This window comes from Pteropus medius, unplaced genomic scaffold (assembly GCF_902729225.1).
Source record: "Pteropus medius unplaced genomic scaffold, Ma_sr-lr_union100, whole genome shotgun sequence".
In the NCBI taxonomy this organism is placed as follows: Eukaryota; Metazoa; Chordata; class Mammalia; order Chiroptera; family Pteropodidae; genus Pteropus; species Pteropus medius.
Window position 1 is genome coordinate 4,231,187 of NW_024349796.1, and position 26,342 is coordinate 4,257,528.

Genomic DNA, 26,342 nt, shown 5'->3' on the forward strand with positions numbered 1-26,342 from the left:
TGTAATAATAATAGTAGCTAATAAGAGTAGTTAGCACGCGTCGTGTGCTGAGCGCTGTTCTAATATATAGGATGCACTTATACAATCAATTCATTGACATGCATGGCACATTTGCATACATTAACTCATTTACATACAGAATACATTTGCATACTGTCCCAGCCCATTCAGGCTGCTGTAACAGGATATCACAGACTGGGAGCTTGAACGATAAATATTAGATCCCACGGCTCTGGAGTCTGGAAGTTCAAGATCGTGGCACCAGTGGGTCCGGTGTCTGGTGAGGACCCACTTCCTGGTTCACAGACTGCTGTCTTCCCCGTGTGTCCCCACGTGGTGGGAGGGGTGAGGGGGCTCTCTGGGGTCCCTCTTATAAGGACACTGACCCCATTCACGAGGGCTCCACGTTCATGACCTGATCACCTCCCAAAGGCCCTGCCACCTCGTGTCATCACACTGGGAGTTAAGTTTCAACATGTGAATTTCAGGGGACACATTTAGCCCACAACACACACATCGACTCATTTACATACATAGCACATTTACACACATTCACTCATTTAAATCACCTGTTTTACTGATGAGGAAACTGAGGCACAGAGCAGCACTTGCCTGAGGTCAAACAGGTCAGCTCTGGCTCAAGAATCCGAGCTCGTGACTGTGCTGCATGCGGCTCCTGCTGCCTCTGATGGTTTGACTCTCACCCACGATTCCAGCTGGCGAGCGGTTTCATCAGCCGTCTGATTCCCCACACCGACCTACAGAACATTTTACAAATGAGACGGAGGTCTCCTAGTCAGGGAGGGATTCAGTGGGGACGTCCAGCCTTGTCCAGCCTTCTGCAGCCTCATTTCCCGCCACCGCTGGGGCTGCCTCCCAGGCGGCTGCGGTCACCGTTCCATACCTGGCGCCTTCAAGAGGGGCCAGATCAGACTCGCAGCTCGTCAGGCCTGCAGGCTCGCTCTGTCTCCTCTGCCGGCCTCGGCTGTGGAACCACTTCTCATCTGTGCTAGTGGCCGCGTCCAAGGACCCAGCCCAGAGACTGGGGAAGGCCGGGCCTGGGGGGACGGGGAGAAGGTCAGGAATATTAATTTGGTTCGTGACTGACTTGCCTTTTTCACTTAATATGACATTTGGACTCTTCAAAACACATAACCTGGTAGCAAAAAAAAAATGGCAGTTCTTAGGTTATACCCTTAAAATAGGAAGATCCTTACATTGCTTACAGGCGGTCTTCAGGGAGAAATTTACCAAAAATCTCATGGTTGGGGCTCTGCTGTGTCGGCACATTCTCTCTGTGAGAGGCAGGCCCAGGCCTCTAGATTTGAGGCTCTGTTCTCAACCTCTATGCTCACTGATTCCGCTGGTGTCTTTCATGACCAATCAGCTTTCCACCTGCACACCCGGTTACCGTATCAACCTGTTCGCACTCAGCGGAGACCCAGGCCCTTCACTGAGGCTCTGCTCTTTGCCTGGCCGGCCCCTTGCTCTTGGGGAAGTCCTTGAGAGGCCCTGTGGGGTCACCTCGTCTGCGCCCCAACAGATTTATGAAGGCACTTATCACATTGTGCTGTCCTTATTTGTCCAACTTCCCCCATCAGACAGCGAATTCCTCAGGAGAATTTGAAAAACTCATCTCCTTATCATCTCAGCATCCTGCTGCCTCCTCCCCGACCCCCTTCCCCCAGCACAGGAACTGTCCCTTAAAACACGTTTGTTCAGGTCATCAGTGAATGATTCTGAAGAGAGTCTATTGAAAGTGGAAATCCGCAATACTCAAACGACTCGCGTTAAATGCCGCTCAGAATCTCGTTCTGAAGCCGCCCCTGAGTCCTACGGCCTCCTTCGTGGGGACTTCACACAGGTTCCTGTTTTCTCTTCCCGTCGGTGCACATCTCCTGTTCCTGCCCCTTCTTCAAAGTGTCCCCACGTCCAGAATCATATTCCCCAAATCTAAATGCCATCGCTACGCTTCCCAGCTGGATTATGTTGAATAGCTGAGCAGGACACACCAGGTTCCGCACAATTCAAACACAGGCCGGGCTCCCACCGTGCCACGTCCCCTGCATCGCGGCCACACGGATGCCTCAGTGTCCCCTCAATGAGCCAGACCCGCCGAGTCCTCGCGTCCGTTCCTGAGCTGGAATGTGCTTCCCACCCTTCTCTGCCTCACAGACTGCTCAGCCTCGTGGAGCCACAGGTTCCACCAGACAGGGCGTGCTGGCTCCTTCTTCCCGCCTCTGCCAGGACGGTCTGCTCCCCTGGCTTCTGTATGTCTCTTCTGCAACGCTGACACCCCCTCGAGGGTAGAAGCTGTGCCATGGTCACCATGAATTTCCTGCTCCCAGCATGATGCCTGAGTAACTTGCCCTCCCCTTTTAAATGCTGCCTGCTGCGCGGAGGGGTCAGCATCAGCTGGTTGAAAGCTTTGGGTTAAGCGCCGTCTGCAGGAATTCCGAGAAGCGGAGAGGAAGCGGTACCTCAGCTGGGCATCTTTAGATGAGGCTTCAGCTGAGGCTCTTCCACTGACACCCAGACCTCAAGGCACACACATCCCCGCCCATCACGGCAGCTGTCACCCACTGCGGAGTGGTCTCCTTTCCAGAATAACATTATAAAGAACAAAATTTGCATTTCCGCAGTTTTTTTTTTGTTGGAGTTCGCCGTGGTGAAATATACTAATTCAGATGTCTCTGTCAGGAATGCTGAAGCTATTGGTGGCCCGTAGAGCACATTAAATCTATGGCCTCGCCGGCTTCTTGCTGGTCCTTTGTACAGAAGTCCTCGTACGTGTGATCTCGTTCAGGTGAGAAATTAAGGCCATGACGTCAGTACTGCCAGACGTCACTCAACCTCTGAAACGTACCTGCACGGAACAGAGGCGATGGCTTCGTTTGCCCGTGCGGCCCCACTGTGAAGACGCTCGAAGCTAGTTCATGGAGATAATGTTTACAGTTCCCTCAAGAGGTCGGTGAGCTTGGCACAGCCACGGCCAGCCAAGGCCGAACGGCAAACAGTGAAGCAGGTCTGGTGCTTTCCTCCTTCTCAACTCAGCCTGTACCCCGCTCTCCCTCACTTCCGGGCACCCTCTCCTGTCCCAAAGAGCCACAGGTTCCACCGTCAGCTTTCCATTCCTTCAGGGTCCATCAAGTTAATGGCAGATCACGTGATAACTGTGTTCACTGTACACAATCTTTTCTGGAATAAGGTAAAACAGGAATGAAGGAGTGAATGAATGAATGAATATCAAATAAATGAAAACAATTGCTTTTGCTGAGATTTAAGGGGAAAAAAAGGGGGAAAAGAAATCAAGGGTAAAAGTATTGATTCCTCGTCCTCTTCTCTCTTCAAAGCAAAAGCTTTCAAGGACAGCCCACTGATTGCTACCATGGGGTCGAACTTAAAACGGCCACGTGCACACGCCCGTATCCTGGGTGCCCAGAGTGGAGAGGCCTGTCCCCGGCCAGGGCAGAGGGTCCGAAGTAGCAACTGGTGATTAATCAGGTGGCTCCTATCTTAGGACACAGTCAGCGTTTGTTGCCCCTGCAGGACCAACCCATCAGGGCCAGTGATGACTGTTTCTCCAGAGATATTCTGGATGCTGCCGGAGCTGACGTGGCCGCTCTCCTCTTGCTCCTGATGTATTCCATCGTGGCAGAGCTTCTCTTACGGGGACTCTCCACGGAAGTCACCCCTTGTGCTTTCCAGGCGCTGTTTCGAGGCTTCTGATTCGGCCACCCTTTCAATGCTTGGTGGCGGCAAAGGCTGTGCCCCAGAGTCCCAGCTTCCCAAACGGTGAAGTGGCCGACTCGCTTTCTCCAACCACTGTCCCCACGCGGAGCAGCCGTCCCTCTTCCCGTCCCCGGGAGCTGCTGAGCCGTATACGGGAGAGAGACAGTGGCTTAAAGTGACTCTGTAACCAAAGCTGACATTTTATTATGGCCTCCGGTGGCACACGGGATGAGCAGCAACAGGAATACGGGTGGGGCATTCACACATTCTTCAAACTAGATCGTACTGATGATCTAGCACAAAGAACTCCGCAGAACTGGCTCATTTGCTGGACGGCGCCCGTTACCCGACCCCTGCAACATCTGGGGGCGTCGCGTAGCTGGACCGCAGGACAGACCGCTTCCCTTAAGTATTAAGAGTGCAGGAAGGACAAGATTGTGGGAGAAGATGTCCCTGTCTCTGTTCTTTGTCGTCATTCCCTGTTCCAAAGTCTTCACCTACATGCAGAGTCTTGGGTTAGAATTCAAGGGGGAAAGAGGTTCTCAAAGCCTCGTTTAAAACGTGAACATCACTTAGTTCCAGGCTTTCTCCCTTGCTGTGCACGAAGGCATGAGAAGGATCAGGGAGCGCGTGTTTATTGACTAGTGTGTTTATTGGTCCAGACCAGCGACATCGCCCTCTGGCTCTCAATGACACCTGGTCTCCTGGAGGCTCCTTGAGGGAGTTCTTGAAAGACACTGAGGTCATGGAGAATTTACCTTATTTTGTGTCTTCGATTGCATTTCCTGACTCATCACTTAGTGTCATAGCAAAGGTCAAGGACATGGGAAATAATAAACGATCCCGAGTTGCATGGACTCCGAGGGTTTTAAAGCCATGTATCCAAGCTGTGCTTTTGCATTGAGCTGAACCCGAGAGGGTACGAGAGGAAAGGAGCGCGAATGGTTCTGAAGCGGGAGACCAGGTTCTGTGATTCCCCTGCTCTGAGCACGAGCAGGTTCCAGCTATTGCCAAGTTTAGGATGCTGGGGATGCTTGGTTCTGCCCCGTGTTCACTGGACTGAGATGAGAGTTTGGTTTAAGATGCGTCAACAGAGTTTGGTTGGCTGTGAAGAAGAATATTCCTGGTAGTTAAAGAATAAATGTTGCGACCGGGCCGCCAGGGAACGTGCAGAGCCTTGGTCTGGAAATGGTTTGGACTTTGAAGCTGGGGGATTATGCAAATGACCCCCTGAGTTCTCTTTCTTTCTCTTTGTGTAATTTACCCCACTGTGTGTTGACTGCCTTCCCGGAGGAAGACCCACTGGGCCTTCAGGAAAATGTCCCCTTAAAGATAACAGAGCCGATGAATAGTCGAGTTTCTTCTGTCTTTTTTCTGAGGAATTTCATATGATCATTTCTTCCCCTGAGGCAGACCGATGAGTTGGATGGGGACAGATGTTTTCAATTTTTACTTTATAGACGAGAAAACGGAAATTCGAGGATGCCAAGTGATAACGCCCCCGACATCTGCACCTAGCAGCACCCTTCTGCGCAGGCCACGTTCGCCCCGCCCCCGAGGGCCGGTAACTTTTTCCCCGGCAGAGACATTGCCTGTTTCTTTGTCCCCGTGTCTCTTGGTGTCCTGCACGACCTTCCGGATGCCACTCCTTGCTTCCTCCTGGACCCCTTCCCTGTGTCTCAGGATCTTGGGACTATCGATCCACATCTGGCAACTTCCGTGGGCCGTGGGCGCAGAGCAGAGGCGGCACAGGGAAACTCGCGACAGAAAAGCCTTCTCAGAGGTGTCTGAACACGCTCACGTCCCTTTGCACAGTTCTAACTCCCAAACGCTCTCAGCGTTTGCTTCTGGAATGTGGGCCTCTGTTTCTGGAACGTGGGCCTCTGTTTAGAGGAGACAGGTGGCCTCTGTGTTTCTCCTTTGGTGTTACCTGGTCACTATAGGTCAGTGACAGCTCAAGCCGAAATCGTTTTTGTTTGTTTTTGTTTTTTTCCCCGGAATGAGGATGCACTGGTCTACTTGCAAACTGGGTGTTGGGGCAACATATTCATCCTTCTACTATCAAGTTCACGCGACTGTGCAGATGTCACCAGATCTCATTACAAATAATTTTTAGCCTCTCCTAGGTGTCTCTCATATTTTTAACTCTCTCCTGCTCCGTTAAAATAGATCCATTGGAAGGATAATTCTGCCTGCCTTATAATCCACATTTTCACTGTCTGAAATAACAAAATTGTCTCCTGTCATATTTTGTTTCTATCATGCTACCCCCTCCCCCAATTAAGGTTTAAGTCTCTCGATGACAAAGAACTGTATTTGTTCACGTGACCCCCTCACGTGAATGGTGTTTGTTTACGAATCTAGTGAGCCATCAGGACATCGAGTACACACCCATTATGTGGAAAACCCCGTACTTACCCCTTGGTCCTGTAGGAGTCATGTCACTTGACATGATGATGTACCCAGGGGTGGGAGATAACGGTGCTGGGGCGGAATGGGGCTCCTGATCTCAATCCCCACCTGTGTTTATACCAACGCTGATGACGATGAGAGATCGCCCCAGTTGTGAAAAGTTCTTTGATCCCCAGGTCGAGGGGCAGATAAGTCAGACGTCCAGGTGGACAGAGCATCTTTGTCGCCCCAGCCCTGCTGCTCCTTCACAGATGAGAAGGGGATCAGAGAGGACACAGGGCAGACTATTCTCAAACTCCACACCGATCGGCTCTCCGTGAGAGGTGCTTGTCCCTTAGCTTTTGCTTCCCTTTTGTTTGGCCTCTAAACGCTTTGGTTAACAGAAGTAATTAAGCCTCTGACACTCTGCATGTACAATGGATTTCTGTCCCTCAGAGACTTAGGGTTCTGTGTTTGGTTGTAGGTTCCCAGTGTATTTCCATAGTCTTCTTTGCGAGCCTCTCGATCACGCCCTGTGAGGACATTCGTCCTTCTCTGCCCTTGATGGACATAAGAAAATTGTTTCCTGGAGAGAAGTCAGGTGCTTGTAAGAGGCAGCCTTTCAGAGAGGTTTCTACCACTGAAGGGCTAACCGTCCAGATGCCAGATCCGCATGGCTGGCTTCCCTCTTGACGCTGCCTCCTTGATTGAGACACGATGAGCCCGCCACAGGCCTTCGCGATGGAGGATTCTGTTAGAACAACCTCCTCGGGGACTAGCCTTTATCTGCTAAGTATGACAAGTGTGGCAAATGCACACAGGGCCCAGATCTCACGGCCTCGCTTGAAAGGCTACAAGACCAGGGGCCTGTGTATCTGTGGCAACAGACAGGGCTGGCTTTCACTCCACTCCGACAGGCAGGATCTAGTAACCTTTTCTCATATGGCCCAGAATGTTCCATATTGCTTTTTCACACTCGCTATGACTCCCATGGCAGTAATCACTTTTGACGACAGAAGGAGGTAGATGACATCTTTGTATTTCAGACACTGAGTGTGCTGAGGGTCTAAGCATTCATCATCCAGCTTCCAGATCTTCATGGGGACAGAGGTGCTGCCTGCTCAGGTGTGGCTGGTTTGAGAACATGGCCCCGCGGAGGGGCCGGGCACACTTCTGTCGTTCCCTGATTGTTTTAAGGGATCGACTCCTAAATGCTGGTACTGCGTCATCACTAACTGCACAGAAGACCCTCCCACTGGCCCAAACTCTCTAGAACAGTCTGCCATCCTGGCTTCTCTGCTTCCATCACTGTTCCCAAAACAAATGGGGGTGTCACTGCGGCAGCCATTGAAATTCCTTCTCAACATTCATCATTCATTCTCGGGCATAACCAAAGAGACAGTGGGGCTCTCTGAGAGGGGGACTTGGGAGTCACTACGAAGAGGAATGGAGTTTCTTTTGGTGGGATGGAATATTCTGGAGTTAGTTAGTGATGATGGTTGCATAACATTATGAATATACCTTTTAAAACCTCACTGATTTGTACTTGTTAAAATGGTTAAAATGGGAAGTTTTATGTCTTATGAATTTGATCTCAAAAAAATATATATAATATTTTAAAAACGAAGTATTCCATCTCATCTCCTGGAAGGAATCGTCACAGCAATACTGTTCCCTCATTCTTACCTTCATTCCGAGGCACGCCATGTGCCTCTGCGATGTTCGTTTTTACGTAGCGTGACTACGGAATGCCCGTCTGGCCCAAGGGAATCGGGCGAGCCGGCCCTTCCGTGGCTCAGATGTGCCGCCTGTGCGGGAAGGGCTCTGTCCCCTCTGTCGGACAGGTCTCCGCCTGACACAAACGGGGACACTCATCCTCGCCTCTTCCTGCAGCCCGCTCCGAACACTTTGGTTCTGCGGTGTGAGATTCCTTATAACTATCCATGCCGATAGAATTCTTGACATTTTGCCCAGTATCTGAGGAGGAATGAAACCTTTCTAACCCAGCCGAAATGCATGCAGAATAAAATGCACAAACAAAAGCGAAATCCGAGATCCCAGAGGAGAAACGGAGGGCTTTGCTCTGCCATTGTCCCTGGGATGATTACAAGTGAGACTCATCAATGCTAATTTTATCTAAATTAAATACTTATTTTTCACCAGAAAGCCCCAAAGTTTGCCTAGGCCACAACGCTTTAAAAGTAATGAATGAAGATTATATTTCCCCTGAAATCAGTTCCTTCTGCGTTGTCTTATTGCTGATTTTTTTTTTTTAACTTATTTACTATCTCACCGATCCCTCCCCATTCAGAGGTTTTCTTTTGTTTATTGATAATTGGTGAAGGGGGAAAAAACTCAATTTTTCCTATACTTTTTTGCTTATGAAAAATGAAGATTAACATGCTCTGCTGTGGGGCCAGTCTTAGATCCGCTTCAATAGTTCTTAGAGACCATTTGCTTTGAATGAATATGTGAGGCCAGGGAAAAACTTGTGGAGCAGTCGGGGAGGGGTCCTGGGCGCAGTGGGGTGTGTCCAGGGAGGCCCAGGCTGGGTTACCTGGCCGTCCTACATCAGGGCGGGTTTCTCCCCACCAAGGTTCTGGAGGTGGGGCCACCTCGGAGCCCACCTGCGCCCTCTAGTATGGCGGCCGGGCCATTGACCTCCCTTCCTGTCTACACCGTCATCGTGGGTTTGAGGGAAGCAGACACACCTGTCCCTCATCCTTGCCCTCTGTCACTCTGTTTTTCAAAGAATGGTGAAAATAAAATGGTGATGTTTGAGGGAGATTCTCTCTCTTATATCTTTTCCAAAGTATAAAATAAAAACAAAAACGATAGTCTTTCAAACAGCTAGGCGGAAGTTAGATTTCTCTCACTGACACGTTTTTGGACTCTTTTTACACTCCAACTCCCAGATGTGTCAGATTCCAGGAGTTGGTGACCGCATTCTCTATCCCCTCAGAGAGTGACTTTGTTCGAATCACAGAGACTTTGCCACGTGGGTGAGGATGTTGGGGAAATGAAGGTTTAAAATCCATAACGTCATTAGCGCTGTCAATACAATAATTGAATAAGAGTTTCTGGGAGGAAACCAGTCACTGACAGGCTACCTTTGCTATCACTTTTCTTTTTGTGTGACATCTTCCTTGAATGACATTCGCCGAATTATGAAAATGAGGCAGTTGTCAGCAGAAAACATGTGACGTGAACTCTCTCATGGCACTCACCGTGCAACTTGCTTCTGCTTGCCTGGATCCAGTTGTGCTCGGGTCCGAGCGTGCTCTGCAGGATCACGCCGTCCCCCACCTATATGCCCTTGGCAGACGCCAAGACACGCAGGTCACAGAACTGCGGGGAGCACCATCCTGCACCGGCCGCTGCCTGCACATGCCTGCCTGGGAGGGTCGGGGTGGCCATGACCTTCCAGGAGCCCGTTTGAAGGGGCTCGCTGGCGATCATGTGCCCCATTTCCCCGCATCTGAAAATTAGAGAACGAAATATAAATATTAACCTCGGAGACTCATAAGCACAGGTTATCACTGGGAGGCCTGACGGGGTTTCCAGGTGATCTAGACTTGCCTTGAGAACAGGCCTGGAGCGACCAGGGCATCTGGTACTTCCTGTCTCGGCCAGCAGCCATCTACGTGTGGAGCGTCATTGTTGCTGGGGCTTTTTCTCCGTCATAACTTTTTTTTTTTTGGTCCTTAATTCCCCCATACTCCCAATAATCATATTTGTCATCAGTTGTCTTTGTGGAAATTTAGTGATTTTTTTTTCATAGCGACAAATGCCAACTCAGAGGCCCTCCAAACAGACCTATGATATCAGCCTCTGTCTGTGTGACAGTCCCATGGGAGAAATGCCCTGAGCCAACAGCCTGAGCTGATTGTCACATGTCATGGCCAGGATGCCGCCTGGCCAGCTCTCGATCTGCACTCTGAGTGTCTGGGCATCGAGCAGGTTCCCTAGGGACTTCCAGGCCTTTTCTGCCTCGTTACCTTGATTATATAGCAAGCATTTCTTCAGGGTTTGGGTAAGGGGGTGCTTTATTGCAGCTCCTCTGAAGCCCATTTCCACATGAATCACCTCTGGCCTTTTTCTGTTCGGCACATCATTTAGACAAAGAGGAGTTTGTATGTGTCACTTCCCAGCAGACTGTCCTAAATGGAAGCCTGGGATTTGGAACTGGGGTTTTTTTCTGTCCTCTAAATGAATGCCTTGTTGGGTGGTTGTTGCCACGGCGCAGTTTCTCACGTCTTTATGGCATAAGGGACTGCTTCGGCCACAGGGGCACACTTCTTTATTATCGATACGAGCAACTTTATTTATGGTTTTATATTTTGTGGGATTAATTTTTGCTTCTCAGCATCATTTGCGATGTGATTCTTCTCTAAATTTAATATAAAATTATATACTCTCACAAATCCTTCATCTACATTTCAGAATTTTGTCTCTGAAAATGGCTTTTTAAATGGTCTAATCCGAACCTCTTATTTTACAGATGAGAAAACAAAAATCCAGAGCAGGGCTTCTCCATAGCAGCTCTACTGGCATTTTGGGCCAGCTAATTTCGCATATGGGAGATTCCAGTGCATTGTGGGGTGTTAAGCAGCATCCCTGGCTTCTACCCTGTAGATGCCAATAGCATCCCCCATATGGGGACAAACAAAATTGTACTCAGATATTGCCAAGTGTTCCATGGTTGAGAACCACTGGTCTAGAGGTAGACACAGGTGTCTTGAATCCCAAACCCATTTTCTCTAAGTCGGGCGACAGAATGAAGCTCTCAACCTGCGCAGAACTCGCAGTGACGGATAGACAGTCCCACGGCCCTCGAGGGAGGGAAGAAGGCTTGAGCTAAGGGACGGAGGGTGGGAGGTGGGACTCCGTGCAGAGGGTCTCAGTCTCCCATCTACTCATAGAACCTGGGCCCATGATTTCCTGACTCAGCTCTTAGACGTTTATAAGATGCGCGTCCAGACTGGACAGACTTAGTGGGGGAGAATGCTCGAGGCAGAGGAATGTTCTCCCAGCGCTGGCCATCCACACACGCAGACAAGCTCCACGTGGGGCTGCGGCCCCACAAGCCTCAGGCCCTAGCACGGCTCAGCCCCGCCAGGCAGACACCTATGTGGCCCCGATCTCCTGCATGGAAGTCCCAGTTCACACGGCTTCGTTGGTGCTTTTTCCGAAGCCGTAACATACATCCAATTTGTACAGGGCTCTGTTCTGTCTTTTCCTTTAAATCTTTGTCGCTTTTCTCTCTGGGCCACAGGCTCAGAGGACACCTGTAGCCCTAATGTGCAGAGTGTGGCAGGTAATGAATGCTCCAGGGTTTTGCCACTTTCTGATGGAGAAAGACAAGTGTAATTACCAGGAATTTCATAGGCGAGAGATCAGAAGTTTTCGTGCCAGGCCTGATTCTGGGGTCTGGTATGAACCCGGGTTTTCACTGTATAAAGGTAAAAATGGAGACTTTTAACATTTGTTTCCTGAACTCTGTCTTTGGCTCAAAGGCTCCGAGGACATCGTCGGAGGTGCCTTTTCTCTAAACACAGGATCTCCTTAAGTGGCTGTGCTTACGTGCAAAGCAAACATTTCCCTCCACTCTCTGAGTCTATTGTCGAAATGATGCTGGAAATACCAAAACAGAGAACTTTTGCCTGAAACTGCTTTCGGGTGATTAAATGGGCTTTAACAACAAGAGTTAATGAACTGAGAATTAATAGGTTCTGGTTACGTTACCCAAAATTGTGGGTTCTTTTTTTATTTTTTGAATGAACAGTAGGGTATTCTCTGCGTTTCTGAGTTATTTCCTTTCCAGCCACCTGGTCATCATCCAAAGGGAAAAACAAATTAGATCGATTCCGTGAGCTGTATTTCATTGCCATTCGCATGCAGACCACAATGCTCCCTTTTCCACCAAATCAAGAAAGAACATTCTGGAAACTTTGAACAAAGAAAAATTCGTGTTGATGTCTATAGATGACATTTCCTAGGGGAAAGAAAAATAACAGCAAAGCAGGTCAAAGGGGGGCCTCAGTGTTCAGGAATACTGGTCTGCGTGTCCGAGGAAGAGCTGGGGTGCCTCGCTCCCCTCAGCGAGCAGACCGTGACTGAGGGACGGAGCTCACACCCTCTGCCACGTCTTCCCAGCTGTCAAGTGGGAATGACAGCTATGTCAGGCGTCATGACGATGATGCTCCGAGCACAAGTGCTGGAACCGTTGGAAAAGAACTCTGACTTTTACAGAAGAACGTCCTGTTGCCACAGGCCGAAACCCCAACGTGCCCGCCCATCACTTACTTTCGACTCCATCACTTACTTTAGACTCCATCACTTCCCTTCTTCCCTTTGCCAGTGGAAAATCAACACAAAGGAGAGTCTCCTTTCCCCGTCTCCATCCCCAAGAGCGGCTGTTGCCTGCAAACCGAGATACTACCTGAGCAAGCAGATATATCAGTCATCCTCAAACTGGGTATTTTGAGAAGAATGTAATGAAGAGACTGTTTATGGAGGGATGGGAAGGGTATAGAAAACTAGAAGAGTTAATACAGTCCCCCAGGGCTGGTAATTCAGAGTGCCAGCACCCCCAGGTCTGCAGAGTCAGAGCGAGGGATTGTGGGGAGGCCTCCTGACTCGCCTCCCCGCTCCAGAGGGTGAGCGGGTCTGTTGATGTGGTCTGGGGGGCCCGGGCACAGAGCAGGATGGAGAAGGGTAGAGAGTGCATCTTGGCGGCATGGAGGAAAATTGGCCCAGCGTGGATCAGACCAATTCTTTCAAAATAGCCCTCCTCACTCACTGAGACTAAAAGGCATCCCTGCTTTCAACTCCAGCCATCCGTCTTTGTCCTTGATGAGTATGGCTTACACCCCCGGCCCCCTACCTCACCTGTCATTTTCTATCCTGTTTGTTGCCCTCATTCCTTCTGTACGGTAATAATGGATGGAGAAACTAGAGGCTATTTCAGATCATCTCTTTTGCTGCTAACAGCATGAGGTTTTTCCTGCCATTAGAGTGACAGAGACCTAGGAGAAGAGTTCTACTCTGAGCTCATTACATTCATTTTCCTCAGTGCAGACCGTCTTTCTCCACAGCCCCTGCATGACTAAGTTCTGCCTGTGTGGGACACAATGGCATAGGGATAGCTTTGGCCCACTCACCAGCCAGGCTGCTGAAATGCAGATTCCACATGTCAGGAGGTATCAAACTGCATGCCCTCTGGGTCCTCTTGAGTAACATTTAGAAAATTATTTCTTCGGATACGTCGTTGATACCCAGGAGACCTACCAGAGTTGATGCTGCCTGGATGGATATTCACCAGGCCCGTTACTACTAGTTTTTTCTCAAGTTCAAACAAAGAGCCATGGATGAGACTTTGCCCTTGATCAGAATAGCACTGAGTTCTGTTGCAAATACCTTCTTGAGCATTATAATGATAAAGATAGATGGACAGACAATGTGTGTGTGTGTGTGTGTGTGTGTCCTAAAAATTGGGGTCAGTTTGCTTAGAGCCATCCATTCTCTTGACCTACATTTGGTGAATGGCTTGTATGGGCAAGATGACTGACTGGGATTTTAGTCCTGGGGTCTTCAGTTCCTGTAAGAGTCCATGACCACAGACTCATTCATACCTTGCTCCCTGGTGGAGAGCCATTAAATGGGGGAGGCAGGAGGCATGGATTCACCACATTTAACTGTTGAACTTGAAGACATCACATTAACTCTTTGGGTCTCAGGCATCTTGCCTGTAAATACTACAGTAAGCATGAACTGACTGTCACTCTCCGAGTGAGCAATGTGGAGTGACCTAGCCATTTCACTAGAAGCTGTCCTATTCCAGGCACAGCATGAGAAGGCGTGATTCCTTGAAAAAGACAATAATGCTGGGGAAAATAGAAGGCAACAGACCAAATAAGGATGAATCGACTCCATAGAAGAAGACATGCCCATGTGTCTACAGGAGTCGAGCAGGGCTGTTGAGGACAGGACGTTGTGGATGTCACTCATTCGTAGGGTCAGCAAGAGTCAGGGCTGACTCAAAGGCATGTCATACAGGTGTAACATTATATCCAGTCAATATCCGTTGAGACTTGAACAAAGACCCGTATGGTCTTGGGAAGCCAGATCTATCGGACACACGAGGAAGAAGGGAGCTAAACCTCGTGCGACCTCGTCCTGCCTGCTGTGTCTGCTGAGTGATTAGCAGCTCTTCTTGACAGAGGCCTTATACAAGCTGTGGATTTACATCCAATGGGGTCATTGTATTTGGCAACCTGTCAATAAACTACACAGTAAAGATTTGAATAATAGAACAGAACAGTTTCAAAAGACTTCTTACAGTCTATTGAGTCAATAACTTAGAATTTTTGAAAATCCCTGAATACAAATTTACACAATTTTGAGTTGTTTTACAACTTATCAGGCCATTAATTTAAGTTTTAAAAGTCCCTTAATATACTTAATCACAGCCTATGCTTTTTTAAAGTGCTGAAATATGTTTCAGCATGCCGAAGCATAGCAACACAAGGAAAAAATGACTTTAGGGAGTGCCATAAAACTTGCCAAAGCAACCATAAATGTATTCAGTGTGAGGTCTGTTTTGTGTGCCATTTACAAGCAATAGGTCGGGCTTGATCTAAATGTTCGTATATGCCCTCTTGCCTTGTCTCCCCAGGGAGGCAATTGTGGTGGACAGAAAGGCATACATGCTCTTCAGCAAGAGCTGGGTTTGAATCTCATTTTATGCTACTTCCTGTGACCTGAGAGAAGCCATTTTGGTGCTTTGAACCTATTTCTTACATTACAGTAACAGGCTTACCTTACAGGGTAGCTGGGCGGATCGGCACAGAACGATGCAGAAGTCTTTAAGAGAGCCTTGTGGAATTGAGACCCAATGCAAGAGCTAACACTGAGCATAAAAGTCAACAGCATTCTCCAACACCTCCCCCACAAAAAACCCTTACACGTCCCCCACTGTCCTTCAGAGAAGTCAGCAGTCAGAATACACTTACCTCGACATTGTTTGTAAATTCAGACACACCTCCTACCCCAGTAGTCAGTGTAACCACCACCTCCTACCCACCCCCTAAAAATGTAAGAATAATTTAGAATCTGGGCAGGTTGCTTTAAAAACATTTCCAACCCCTGATTGAATATGTCATTATTATTTATAGAGCTTTCTTCCTCTTTCTTTGTATCTCCTTTCATTTCTCTTTGTACCCTCTTCTAGAACCTTCCCAGGAAAGACCCCATTTCTGAATGCTTCCATCTCTACTTTCTCCCTCTCAGATTTGAGAATTGCACTCCAACCAGGTGAAAGGCACTATTGGTGATGCTGGCGATTTGGATAAATAAGATACAGACAGTCCTTCGAGGCACTCATAGTCTTACAAATTTGAACATGAGCTTTTTGCCTGGAGCGTAAGCATATAACCGCCAAATCCGTGTACCAAAACCAGCTAAGACTCTCTCAGCTGCCACCCTCATGTCCCCACCCAGACACCCCTACCCCAAATTTGACCTTCTGAGGAAAATTCATTATAGTCTCATTGATTCTGTTTTTATAGACAAATGCTTCTTATCATGCATGAGAGTTTATTAAATCAGTTCATTCCAACTGGAGTTTACTGGAGCCCTCTCCAATGCCGCCCGAGGGCCTTTGCCATCTGGATTGTGTTATAGGCGGATAGTATTATAATAAGATCTTCTGGTACCTAAATGGGCTTCAGAATGGATCTGGATTGCATCATCATCCTCACGTGAAGTGTGTCAAAGCTGGAAAACCTGGCTGGAAGCTCACCAGGTTTACCCTTACCCAACAAAGCAAAATCTAGTGAGCGTCACATGGTTTTAGTGACTGGTTGAATCTGAACTATTTCCATCAAATTCAGATATCGGGCTGAATGAAGCACGACCTAGAAGCAGAAGCTCCTACCCTGGTGAAATGATGCTAAATCTTCATAACCATCCTCCACGTAAAATAAATATTGACCACTCTGTCCAACTACACATGCTTATTGATTCTAAAAATTGTTAAATGAAAATGTTAAACATGTTAAGTATACTCATCACACACACACTCATGCACACATCACACACATACACTATAAGCCCCTTGAAGACAGCAACTGATTTTTAAGCTCTGTATAACCCCAGAGCCTTGCATGGTACCTGGCCCTCATTAAGAGGTATTCAACAGATGCCGGGATGAATGAGGGATGGATGGACGGAGGCTTCCTGGTTCCCGACCTGGACGTTCATTAACTAGACTAGTTGTGGGGGAGGAGGGCTGGCCAAGAGTCTGGGAGAGCCGCCGGCCATTGCTCTGTTTAATTTGTGTCCCTTGGGCAAGTCTCTCCTAGCTTAAGTTTTCTGAGTCCAAACAAGTAATCCGCACCATGCTCTGATACAAGACAGCTGTTCACGCTCTTTGGAAATACAGACAGGGCAGTTTGTGAGTTCACCTGGAAGGCAAGATGAAACAGCGCTACGTACTCGGGAGCTCCATGATGGAGACACCCCGCAGTAATAGAGCCCGGCAATAGATAGATGATGTGCAGTCTGCAAGCCATGCTTCACGTCTTTGAGGAAAGCTGATTCCATACGATACAGAAAGGCTCGTTGAGGGTATTTGTGGGACCTGAGCAAAGTTCGCTTTTATAGTTAGGCAAGCCGCAGCTGTACACCATCCATCCCAGCACATGACAAATGCTTCTGGCATTTCCTTCAGACACAGCCTGCTAGGAAGACTTTTAAATTCTCAAATGCAGGAGTCTACTGTATTGATCAGATGCCTTTTATCAAAGGTTGCTAAACCTCCTCAGCCGCAGAAGGTATGCTCCCCCCCACCCCACCCCAGGCCTCCTCCACAGCCCTAGCCTTCCAGGCAAAAAAAAAATTTGTTGGAATACGGTATAGATCTTAATTTGTTGGAGGTTTTGTGTTTTTTTGTTTTTGTTCTGTTTTGTTTTGTTTTGTTTCCTATCTTTACCATATGTGCGATGCAGAAGGTCGCAACTGGGAAACTATCTCATTTACTTGGTAATTCCTTCCCTAACCTCCATCTGATTCTCCATTTTAAGAAGAAAATAAAGAGAGAACACATCCTTCAAATAATCTTCTGTATTAGAATTTATCGTTTTTCTTTGGACTCATGTCCTGCTGCCAGCAAGGGCCCCTCGGCCAAGGCAGAGAGGCAGGTAGAGGCGCCGGTGGTTTGCCTCTGGCCAGAGGAGACAGGGGCATCGCATCAGCGTTTGCTCCTTTACCCTGTGCTGAGCTTCCGTCGTCCCCTCTTCTTACCGGCGTGCCCTTCGCTCCCCTGGGGGCTACGAGGTTTATCAGACCCTCTCCGGTCCTTCCAACAAGATGGCAGCAGCGAGACCGGGGGTGGTTGAAGCTAAGCCTAGAATTGAAATTGCTTTCGTTCTAAGCCTGAAACTTGAAAATAAAGTCCTCCGAAGTGGACGTGCCACCACCTCCCTTTCACACCTAGTCCCTGCTGTTTCTACATCCTCCCCACCACCTCCTCGTCCCACTTGTCCTCACAGCCATGGCCTGGGCTTGGTGCATAGTGTGGGTTTCATATATATTTAGTGAAAATGGACAGGTGCGTGCCTGAGATGGAGGGAGGCCTTTTGGAGGAAGTGACAGAAAGAACGGGGGTGATCATGGCTCATGCTGCTGTTCTTGAACTTTTCTTATTGAATAAGAATGAAAAACTATGATTTACCGAGGTCAGGGTTTTGGGATGGAGATACTGGCCTCACATTGTCCCTCCCCCGACTTCCCGTCGCTTAGCTGAGGTGAAGAGGTCGTGAGAAGGCGGAGTTCAGCCTGGTGATCCTTTGAGCACATGTGGGGCTTTGATGAAAGTTAAATTTGCCTAACACCCTAACTTTTAGCCAAGACCATTCCAGATTTCACCCTTTTGGCCCCAAGATCCCCCAGGTGCTTTTTCCCGCTAGGACAAGTCCCTTCTCCTGTTTTCTGGGACTAGGGCTGCAGAGTGACAGGCTAGGGAAACGGCCCGTCTTGGAGTGCGTGTACTCATGGCTGTCCTAAGAGCCGACTTCCCAATCCTGCGTCGAACCAAGCTCCCCAGGCCCTAAGCAGGGTGCCTGTCTCTCCAACCACCAAGCATGCAGTCCCATAGGCCTGGAAAGGCCTGGAAAGGCCTCAGTGCTGGACTGAAGGGACTCTGTACTGGCTTACCTGACACCTATCCCCAGGAATCACTGAGAACCCAGGCTGACGCTGCCACCCCCAGGTCTCATCCACACGTAGTACTTCCAGGCACAAAAATGATCATCCCGTGGGATGTGCACATAGTTGATAGAACTCATGAGCCAGCATAGATAGTATTCCTAAATGACAGTTTTACAAAGAAAATACATATAGCTGATGAATGCCAGAAAAATACGTATCTAATTATTAGTAATCACAGCCATTGCCTTTATGATTTAGATAAGTAGGTTGCTGATCACGGTGACTTACAAAAGCCTTTGTGAATCTGGTAGCTAGTATTTCCAGACAGTCACCTGACTAGGTCATTCGACTTATTTTCAGAGTTCTGGCTATTAATTATCTAGGCCAAAGGCCAGAAGCAGCGGGATATTGAAATTCCTGGGACCAAGGAGAACCTGGCGGTGAGGTGCACAAGACACCAAATCAAGTGCCAGGTTATTAGCAAGCTGCAGATTTCATATTTATAATAAAGTGAGCTGCAGAAAAAGGAAAAGCAACTTCTCCCTCGGTCCTGCTGCCTTTCAAGCCACATAGCGTCTCTTTGGTGACAGACAAGTCTGCATCAGCAAGAAGCAGCGTTTCTTGTGCGTTTGCTACGTAATGACAAATCTGTCAGCGCTTCGGTCGTAAACACTTGTGAGCTCCGGTGGTAAATGGGCCTTTGGTTAACAATAAGCACCAAAATCCAAACCGAGTCCCTCTGAAAGAATTCGCATTCAAGGCGCACCCATGCCACTTTTCCTGAGGACTCCTCCCATGCTATGTATCTTCCGAATGAGGATTTCGAAAGACAAAATAACCGCAAACTAACCACAAGAGTTTTCCCACCCAGGATCAGGAAAAATCTCCAATTGTCACTTACTGAGGATTTACCAAAAATCGAGTGGGGCTGGAAGTTGAAAGACGTAAGCTTAACCTTGAACGTATCTAACCTGGGTGGCCTTGGGCGAGCATGGAGTCTGCCTCAGCTCTGTACCGCACAGCGAGAGGACACTTTCCCTAAGTCTCTCATATGGGCATAAACGATTAGGAATCTAGTGATTAGGTCTTCCAAACTCCTAGGTCAAAGGTCATAAAAGGGAGAGCTGGGAGAGCAGGGATTATCTGTGAGATGCCTGAGGACATGGCACGAATGTGGGTTCAATGTGACCGTAACTGTTCCTTACTGAGCACCTACTTTGCGCCTAGTACTTAGCGGATTATATGCTTAATAATCATGCAAATCTCTTCCAGATAGGGGTTATGAACCCCATTTTAGTGATGAGGAAACTGTTAAAATCATATGTTCGTAGTCACACAGTAAGAGCCAGGATCTGTCTGACTTCGAAGTTCGTGATCTTCCCGGTAGACTCATAGCCTCAATAATTATAATAATTTTAAATTTTATATTATGAATTTTAAACATATGAAATATTTATATTATAAAATATAGTAATTATTATTATTATTATTATTATTATTATAAAGTAATAATAGCTAATATTTATTGAGCAGCCACAAATGATGGGAGCCATTGTGAGGGGTGTTATAAGCATCTGCTCATGCAATGATCACAAGCCCGCCGGGCAGGTTCTGTCATTGGAATCAGTCTGTCAATGTGGCAGGAGGTTACGTCACTGTCCACAGATATGCTTCAGGAGAAGGTACAGCCAGAACTCAAACCCGAGCAGTCTGCCTTCAGCGTGCATGCTCCCAAGCTCCAGGGCGCCCTCCACGCAGTCATGGGCAGGGGGCGCTGACAGCAAGTGTCCTTAATATGGAAGGGGGCCATCCGGGCACACCTTGGAATCCCGTACCCCGCGTCACTTTAGAGCCAAGAATGTCTGTGACTTGGGCGCTACGTTTAAACCAGCTCCTCCATTTAAAGTAAGTTGCCTCACACGACGAGCTGAGACATGGGGCCTCTGTCACAGGCTGCTGTCACAGTTCCATCTTTGCGGACAGACCAGGCCCTGAAGCCTGCCTGTTCCCTCCGCACAGCCTGGCCAGCTTCCCCTCAGCCTGCTAAGTGGTGTGAGGGAGCTTGGCCCCAAAGGCAGCCAGCCCAGCCGTGAGCAGAGCCTCCAGGGAAGGACTTTTCCCTGGTTTCATCTCCCTCAGCGCCACTGGCCTGGTGACTGATTCGCGGTGACAAGGAGCTTTGTGGATTCTCTTCTCCCTCGCTCCCCCAAGCCCTGCTTTCCTGAGCACCTCTCATTACGGGGCCCTATTTACCGGTCGTGCACGTGTCCTTGCACACTTAGCTTTATTATGCCATCACTTGTCACCTTCCCCAGCCTGGCTTTTAATAATGGGAACCTTCCCTCTCCAATGGCTTTACTGCTCGTTATTTGCTGTCTGGCACCACTGGCACCCCTGAGAAGCCAGCTTCGCCCGGCCTGGGGCCAGCCCCGGCTCATCTCCTTGGAGGTGGCCCAGCCCTGCTGGGTTTGGGGAGGACAGCACCCCCCCAAACTCCGACCCAGGACGCTCACTGCAGAGAGTGCGTGTCAAAGGCCACTGCCCTTCCTCCTTTGCCAGGCCACTGGCTGTGGGCAAGTCACCTTTGAGGACAATAGCTCAAACCTCCATCTCCTGCCTTTAGGTAGGAACTATGTCATCATAATATTTTCTGAACGAAGCTGCAGTGGGGAACCCAATGCAAGTGAGACAGTCCTTTTAAAGGTAAAATGTGTGCATCTTGTGAGGGAGTCATGGCGGAGGCACAGAGAACTGCCTGCCTGCCTGAGTGGTTGCTTTCGTCAACACAGAACAGACACTGTCCCCCCAACAGGCCCTGAGTGCACCTCCGTCTCCTGGAGTCTGCCCTCCCGCCCCGCAAACTCGGCCCTGGATCCGACTGCTCTGGACCTCCTCCAGGGGAGCGCAGCCCCACGATCTCAGAATAAGTCGTGTGGAGTTATTATTACCGTGGTTTTATGCAAAGAAATTTTATTTTGTTCTGTAACTAACAACTGACCTGTGCCTAGAATCTCCGGAGTCCCGCCAGGTGTGGATCTGAGATCCCATAAAGGTGACTGTGTTTTGATGGAACAGTGACTTCATGAGATACAGTTAAAAGTTCCCGCTGTAAATTTGGGAGCATGGCCTGCTTGGTTGTCCACGAACTTCTGGTTTTGTAGTGATTTGAGACCGCTGAGATCATTATATTTTTTTGTTTTTTGTTTTTTTGTTTTTTTGTTTTTTTTGTAGATGATTCCTGTGGTCTCTAAAAAACTTCTGGGACCTTTCAGTCACAAGATCTTTGTTCAGAAAAAGTCATTTTTAGATCTTTTCTAGAAGTTTTACCAGAAAAGTATTTAAACCTTCTCCTTCTATAAAATCCAGTTTTAATTTGCTTCTTCATGGAACATCTTTGCCCCTCTGTCCTGTCAGGTTGCACGTTGGGTAAATTAAAAGGACAAAGGAAAGTCATATTTATGGGGCTCAGTATGCCCGTGGTGGGTGAGCAGTAGAATCTTACCTTATATTATAAAGGGAAAGTGTTCTTTAAATAATGGCTGGAAAAGCGCACCCTTGATCTCTTGCAGTGTGTTTTAGAAGCTGGCACTTCATCAGAGTCATTTACAATAGCTTTCCGTCAGCGTCCTGAGCGTAGAAGGATGTAGAGGATTGTGAGTTTCTCGGTGGGTCACAAAAGCGAGTGTGGTAAAAAGAACACGTTCGGAGAGGTGCCCTGCGTGTGAAGTCCTGTCTTATCTGCAATGGTTGGAGAATTTTCCTCAACTGACTAAAGCAGACATTGTGAGCACATCCCTCACTCCGATCAAGACAGAAAAAAGAAGGAACAAAATAAGGGAAATACCACACTTCGCTTTTAGATGCTCAGATCAAATTTTACGTAGATACTCGCCTTTCGTTCAGAAAAAGTAATTTCAGATCTCTTCTAGAAATTTTTCCAGGAAAGTGTTTAAACCTTCTCCTTTTATAAAACTCAAAGGCGTAAGCAGACCACATAGTCTTTATCTAATTTTTGGGGGCGGGTGGGGGCGGTAGGGAGAGGAGAATAATTTGTTCTCTGTCTCTCTTGCTGTTGTGTATGTGTATGTTCATTAAATAATTTTTTGCTTCAATTTTTAAAAATAAGCCTAGGAGAGGGTTTTCTGATGTCATTAGTTTGACATAGAAAGGAATATAAGTTCTTTCGCTCCCTTCCTTCATTATGCCGCTTTACAGTCCATCTTTGTTTCTTCACGACTGTCCTTCAAGGTCCACACGTTAGCTCACACAGCCACTCCGTGCTGGTGACATTTGGATTAGAGCCTTGTCTCCTGCTCTTGGCTCACGGCCATTACACCCGGAGACTGTGAGAAAGGAAACGCGCTCATTACCTACAATGGATCTTTCCATTATCCCTCCTCGTTTTTCCCCGAGGAATTGAACTTAACCTAAAACTATGCAGAAACCAGAAAAGGTTTCCCGTCTGCGGGGCAGGGGGCGGGTGCTACTTCCACATTCGCTCTGCTCTCAGCCAGGGCTGGGACACCCTCTCAGTCTTCCGCCCACACCTCGGGCCCCCCATCTGAGGCAGAGAAAGTCACCTGTGAGAGAGAGGTTGGTCAGCATTTCTGTGGCTCACACTCACCTCAGGGCTCCCCGTGTCACCGTCACCGCCACGTGCCCCAAGAGACAGGAAACAGGGTCCCCGACTCGAGGCGTTAGCTGCTGACTGGCTCTGCCGTTCGGCTGTTCGGTCTCAGCACACGCTTTGCGTTTAGAATCCCTTCGACTGTCTCATCATTTCTGCTTTTCCTATCATTCTTCCCGTTGGCGGATTTCGATGAACCTTTTTATTTGCCCCTGATTTGCCTTGGAGAACAATTTCCAGACACGTTTTAGGAACTTAAGAATCGATGTGGAAGCTTTAAAGTGATTTCTAATACTGCTGAGTTTGAGACCAAAAAACGATGCCAAATGGTATTTCTGGATAGGTGATCCGATTTCACCTTGACCAATTTCTATTGAGCTGATGGTTAAAAATCTGTGGACTGAGACGTCTGTAAAGAGAGTCGAAATATAGAAACATAAAGGAATTGAAAGATGTTAGTGGTTAATTTACTCCTCTCATCTTTTAGGAAAAAAAAAATTTATCTTCGCCGACACCGCACATTTATTGAGCATGTATCGTGGCTGACGCGGTGACCAGGGAATTGTCATTGTTTTGAATGTGTCTGCCGAGGGCCTTCACTGTGGGATCCACAGAGGGGTTTAAACAAGGCTCATGCACGAGAAGGACGGCCAGCTTCTCGCTTTGTCCCACGACCTTACCATCATCTGCAGCCTTTCTGTGATTGGCGGGGGATCCCTTGGGTGGTCAGATTTGCCCCAGGCCCTTCTGAGCCTCCAGCTGGACAGTGGCAATGAAGACAGGCACAGACACAGGCTATGGAGAGCCTCCCCAGGCCTGCCCTGTGTGCTTGAACTCTGTGGCTAGGGATAGACAGGAATGCCTGTCTGTGTGACCGTGTGTAGTGGTGACAGCGAGCGCTCGTGGGGCCCACTCCTCATTAGTCCCCTGCGAGGCCACGTGGCAGTTGGCCATGGCCTTTATGTTGACGGAGCATCTGTACAGTTTAGGAATGAGGCTCTGCCTCTTTGTCTCAGTGAGTATCCCACAAATCCTTTCCCTCGGTCCATCCTGCCATCCAGGAGGAGCAGCTGAAGTGACGAAAGAGCAGGACATAAGGACAACTGCTGTCCAGAGCAGCAGCTGCCTCTCGCCACCCACTGACCGATTAGATAAATGAGGCAAAATGGGGTCTCAACCAGTGAGAACTTTGGTAGAGGAAGCGCCAGCCTACTCTCAGCTGAAGCGGGGCGTCAGGCCCTCCTTCTGTCGTGGGGCCTTTAGCTCTCTACATCCCATTCCTCCCGTTCTGCTGTTGGGAGTGAAATAGTGACTGTCCCCTTTACCCTGAGGGACCCTCTCCCTGGAGCAGCCCCGGGAGGAATGGTTGAAGCAGGTGTTGCCAGGAGCCTACCCGTGTTTGCAACAAAAGCAAGAACTTCCAGCAAGAAATCCGGAGCTTTTCTCCATCACAAGTGGTATCCCCTATGTGCTTTAATTACCAAGGATTAAGCCGGAAGTGGCGTGCTGGACTAAAGGAATAACGGCACAAAGGAAATGAAGCAGAAAACCCCAGTTTCCTTCCTTTAAGCGGAAAAATATCCATTTATTTAAATGAATTGCAAAGAAAAGGACGGAGTGCCCCACGTGCTGGAACGTCCCCCAGCACTGAGTTCCACAGGTTTTTAAAGAGCCGTGTATCTCCCTGGCCAGACCGGAGGCTGGAATCCTCAGCCTGCCTGCGGAAACCCAGCTGCAGGCCTGGGATTTCATTAAGGCGCCGGAGCATCTCTCCACTGACAAATGACTCGGTAAATCCGCCTTGCTCTCCTGCTTCTTCTCGGAGGCCCTCGCCTGGCTTCGCTCATACTTGATATTCAGCACCTCTAGTTACCCAGAAATCGCATGTGAAATTGTGAAATCAAGAAGCAGGGGGCCATGCGACTCCAGCAGTTCTGCCTGGCTTGCATCAGCTTTGACTTGCGCTGTTCAGGGGCTGGGCTGGGGGATTTGCTTACTGAATGCCGGGAAGCCCCAAACGCCTACCCAAAGTCACAGTTTGAATACGTGCTCTTAGTGTACCTGCTGTGTAACTGGGGCGAATCTGTAGAAATGAACGGAACCAAAATAAGATTCGAGACATTCATGGTGAGCAAGAAGGCTGCCTGAGTGGAACGTAGATGGATGCAGTGGTTACTGTCACACACGCGTATGTGGGACCTGACGATGTTCCGCTAGCGGGAGCCCCGTAAGGCCCGGCGCTGACACCTAGCTCGGTCCGCAAGGGTCCCATCCTGTCATCCGTCAAGGGCAAGGAATCTACCAGAGTCCAGGACAAGGAATTCTAAAACCTTATCATTAACGCTGTGATCGGGAAATGCGAGGAGATCATCATTCGGAGGGCGGGAACTACAGAGAGGAGGAGGGGGTGGAAGGAGAAAAACAGCCGCCCTGGGCCCAGCACGCACATGCCAAGTTCTTTCATTCTCACGAGAGTCCCATCAGATAGGTAGGTGAGGCGCTGGGAAGGCCCGCCCCGTGTGGGAGGCCGCCGGTGGCATAATGGGACAGCGTGGGCCTTGGAGTCACACAGAGGTAGGATCGGAGCCCCGCCTTCCGCCACAGGTTCAGCGATGCGGGGCGAGTTCTGTAACATGTGCTTTCTCGCCTGTGCAATGTGGACAGGCTGCCTACACCCTGGCTTAGGGCGGATTACATCAGTTACCGTGGGGAGCAGCGCAGCTGTAGCACACGACAGACCCTTGGGAAATGGCAGGTGTTATTGTACGTACGACCTCATGGTGGGAGAACCAAGATCTGAACCCTGAGCAGCGGGCCACACCCCAGCCCTGTGCTCCTTCCGCGGTGACCCCCGGCCTCCGGGTCCACACTGGGGTGCTGTATTTGGTGCGGAGGACGAGCCCAGCCGGCGCAAGCGCAGACCCTCCGATGAGCCCAGTGCCATGGGAATCCTTTGCATGTCGGCTCTGAACACTGCAGACTGGTTCCCACGCCTCAGTAGGCAGGGCTGAGATAGGCCGGAAGTGGACCTCATTCCGCTACGCACAGTATAGATTATTCTCTGAGCATTTCTGTATGTTTGAAGTATTTTATCTAAAAATTTACAACCCTCTCCCTAAAACTGCGTAACTGAGATTTTTTTTAGATCTGACCATTGATTAGATGAAGAGGGCGGGATACAGAGGAGTTTGAAGATAATCCTCTGCAGAGCTTCAGAATTTGCCATGTCCCATCACAGCGATTACCCGCCTGTGTCTGCCTGCCCTACTACTGTATGTATCACGTGTCTTTGCATTCCCCGATGCCTAGCCCAGTGCCTGGCACATAGTAGGTACTCAGCACTCTTGGGCTGATCTAGCAACATAGTAACAAAGAGCCAAGA

At 48.8% G+C, this 26,342-nt stretch overlaps 1 protein-coding gene across 1 annotated transcript in view; it reads left to right on the forward strand.

Moving 5' to 3' along the window:
- Positions 1 to 26,342, forward strand: part of KIF26B (kinesin family member 26B) — a 385,762-nt gene that overhangs the window by 287,287 nt on the left and 72,133 nt on the right.